Genomic DNA, 4,291 nt, shown 5'->3' on the forward strand with positions numbered 1-4,291 from the left:
CATTAATGGAGAAATTATAAAGTCTCCTGTGAACTACGTCATTTGTCCACCATTCCACTAAAAAACTTCCACTTGTTTAAAATTGCTGAGTCAGTAATTAATTTCTGTTTTAAATTTTTTTTCTAACTAACAATTTTAAATAAGTGATAGTTTTTTAGTGGAATGGTGGACCACATCACTTATCCATAATGTGAATCTTATAATTTCTCTATTAAAGTGTCAAATGTCTTTCTAGATCAGTTGGACACGTGCCACTACCCTACTCCCCCTAAAAATCTTTTAACCACAAGCAACCATCAAACTTTAAACCTAGGATGGGTATCATTGAATTTAGGCCAAATTGACGCAAGAAAGCATCAATTTCTCTCTGGAAAGTATTTAAGAATGACGCGTTCACACTGGCAATTTGTAACGTAGTGTGCCGCCACTCCACCATGTCCCTTAAGATTATCTTTCCTGTACCAACCCGAACAAACAACAATTAAAAAAAAAAAAAAAACACAGCGATAACATCAACAAAATCTGCAAACAGACAAAATGCAAAGCCGCAAAAAGACAAACACCGTCAACGTTCTTGTCTGTGAAGAACAAAATAACTCACATTTTTACGAATTTGAAGGTGTTTTGTTTCGTGACCCATGTGATGAAAATGAAACCAAACAGAAATGGCTGATAAGAAACAAAAACTAGAGTTATCCATCTAAAATTATTCACTGATATCACACCTGGATGTTATTAATTAGAAGCAATAAAATAAGAATATAATAAAAGTAAGAGTTAAGCAAAAGTAAGGCCATAAAATAAGTTGGAACCCACCTTCACCAAATACCTCAAATTAAATATTATTGGTAGTGCAAAAGGTCATCCAGGACCATTCGGTGTTGGGGGCATTTTTTTTTCCCCTCAAATATTAATTTTTACAAAAAAAAAATATATATATATATTAGTGAGAAGTTTATGTCTGAAATTATTTTGTTATGTAATGTTTTTTGGAACTTAAGTTCGAAGTAGACAGTTGCTCACATGAATCGTTTAATTGAAAATATTATACCTATTTAGAACTCGAGTTTGCTAAACTTGATTTTCATTTTAAATTCAAGTTTGCTAAACTTAAGTTTCAAAAGTGCTATATACCTAAGTAACTTCAAGCATAGGCTTATCAGTAATAGTTTTTACAAAAACTGAATATTTGGCAAAAAACAAAAAATGCCATGTTGAGGGGATAGTTAGGGATGAATGGGGCGGGGCAATTGGGTTATTACATTCTCTCTTACTCATACTATTGACATTACTATAGTATTATAGCGGAACTTTGGGCAATCTGTTTTGCTAATTTGCTTTACTTCTTGCTAAGGCCAACAGATAATATATTAATATGCTCAAATGAGTCAAATCCAACTAGAAACAGATTCGCATTTAGTAACAAAATGGCTGAATTCCAATACTATTTTTCCTCTTACTCTTTACAAACTTAATCTTTGGTTGTTGGTACCTAATGCGCCAGCCAACATGGAACCTCTCGCTTAATCATATCTACCGATAGGCAAATCCAATAGTAGATAAACTAGTTGATATTGGAAGGAAGCAATGAGAGATTTTAAATGACAAATGCCCAACCTTTTTGAATAACTATGTACATTTGGGTCAAGATGGGGTTGGTCATCTGCGTACTTCCTAAATTTTGTTTTAGGTGTATTTAATGTTTTGGACAGTTTGTGTTGTTTGGTGTGTATTCACAACTTTGAAACTCATTGTAGTTTTTTATCTGCTTTATATATAATAATATATCCTCATTCTATGCCAAAAAAAAAAAATGCCCCCCCCGCGCCGCCCCAACACCACCTTCCCTCCCGATTTTTGTGTATGTCATGAGGATAATAAATTGGGGGGTTTTCTTAGGAGGGGGATTATGAGTGTTGTAACTATATAAAGTTGAAGAATTCAACACAAAAAATCTTGTTGTGTTATTTATTTATTTTTGATAGGATCTTGTATTGTTATTGGTTTCACTAGGTTCCAGTTTTTTGCAATGAGATTGTATTTATTCCCATAAAGTTATTCTTGCATTTTCCTAATTTATTGCAAAGTCAAGTTTTAGACATAAACTTGAGTGTTGTAATCATGGTTTTAAAAACAGGACTAGGGGCAAAACTAGATTTGCTTCCGGTTCTCATTTTTAGCTGGCTTTTTACTAGTTTTGGGCATTTTTACTAGACCGGACTAGTACTCGGTTCTCAGTTGAGCCAATTAGACTGGCCAGTTCGGTCTGGTTTTTTAAAACCATGGTTGTAATCTCTATTTTATTAGATGATTGGTTGGATATGCCTTTGGTTTTTCCTTCTAGACTAAAGAGGTTTTCCGTGTAAATTTGGTTAGTTCTTATGTGATTAATTAGTTCTTATGTGATTAATTTTCTTGGTAGTTGTGTGATTTTTATTTTCACTATTGCTTAGGGTTTCTTAATTTAGGGTAAATTATACTTTTGATGCTTCTAATTTGGGGTAAGTTCAATTTCAGTCTTTCAAGGTTCAAAAAGGGGAAAAGTTCCTTCCATCAATGGTATCAGTTTAATTATGATCCTTTAAATATGTGGTGGGTTCAATTCTAATCCCTTGAATATGTGGTTGGTTTGAGTTTGGCCCCTATATATAAAATGGGGTGCCTTAGCATCCCATTAGTCACATGAATAGAAAAATAGATTGAGGGACCAAAGTGTTCCCCTTTTGAAATTTCAAGAATGAAATTTGAACTTTTTAGATTTGTGGAACCAAAATCATTCCGGTACCAAATTTTAGGGACCAAAAGAATAGTTTATCTTTCACACATTGACATTAATTTAGTCTAACAAAATAGTGTCAAAAATTATGCTAATGCAACAAATAGTCAACTAAAGTACCGACTAAACTATATGAGACTAGTTTTGAAACATTGTTGTTGAAATTTTTACTTTTTACGTGAGCATTCTTTTTAGATTATTTGCCCTCTGTTTATCTTGAAGTAAAATATTTTTAGGTATTTGGTATGACAAGTAAAATTTGTCAAGCAAATCACCAAAATTGGTGACTCAATCATCGAAGTTGCTAGTGCTGGAAGTCCAACAACTAGACATAGCAATTGCTGCCTAAGTGGTGTCTCTGGCCATTGGATCTCCAGCATTAGTGGTAGGAACAGTGTATCTAGTTATCAAATCTCCAACATCGGCTGCTGTAATGACATCTTTAATGATTGGACGACCGACATCGTTCATCGAAATGGCAGTGTTTACCACTGGACTTTAACATCGGTTATTGTCATTCAGGCTACCAGACCCCCAACATTAGTTGCTGGAGCGGTGGGTTGGGCCACCGACTGGTGAGCTAGCTACCAAATGGGTTAAGGAAAGTCACAATGTGCTTTTGTAAGATGTTTTATCAATTTTAAAGGTAAAACGTTTTAAAATTTTTTTATAACGGATTTTAAAGTTAGCGGTAAATATTTTACAAGTTTGGTCACATTTTACATGCAAACAAACACCTGAAAATGAGAAAATTTTTTGAAAAATATTTTACTTTAAAACAAGCCTAACGTGTCTTTTTGTGAAAACTATAAAATATCATAAATACCTAAATTTATTTATTTTTTAAAACAATTGAAGCTTGTAATCAAAAGAACATAATAATCATATACTATACTATATAATAAAAGCTGAGCTTAGAGGTTGAGATTGCGTCAAATAGCTTCACCAAATTTCAATTTTTTAGATAAGAACAAACAATTTATTTGTTCTTATCACCAACTACTTTATCACTTCTTTCATTGATTTGAGTTAAACTTCCAAAGTTGGGAAAAAAACACAAGCAATGTGCATATCAAAATATGGATAAGATAGCTGATTTAGTTGGATTAGGACTATCAGGTAACCAGTAGTATTTTAACAAAATTAAGAGGTATAAAAAAAAAAAACTATTTAAAAAAAAAAAATAAACGCTATCTCTATACACATATATAGCTAATTGATTAGAATTTCACATATGATTTTCTTTTTTAAATTCCAAACGACCCGTTCAGATGTCTATTTACACCTCTGAAGAAAAAAAAAAAAAAAGCCTACGAGGCAAAAAAAAAAAAAAAATCACAGTATTATTAAATTAAAAAAAAAAAAGGATAAGTTTGTTGTGAAAAGTGTCTTATTTTGTAGGCATTTTAAAGAATGTCCTATTTTGAAGAGTGGTCTAGTGTCATAATTTTTTTTAAAAAAAAGTTTTTTGGATAAATTTGTTTTGAAGACATAAATTACTAGGAGAGTGTTCTA

The sequence above is a fragment of the Quercus suber genome, unplaced genomic scaffold (genome assembly GCF_002906115.3).
Source record: "Quercus suber isolate HL8 unplaced genomic scaffold, Cork oak 2.0 scaffold_419, whole genome shotgun sequence".
Classification (NCBI taxonomy): Eukaryota; Viridiplantae; Streptophyta; class Magnoliopsida; order Fagales; family Fagaceae; genus Quercus; species Quercus suber.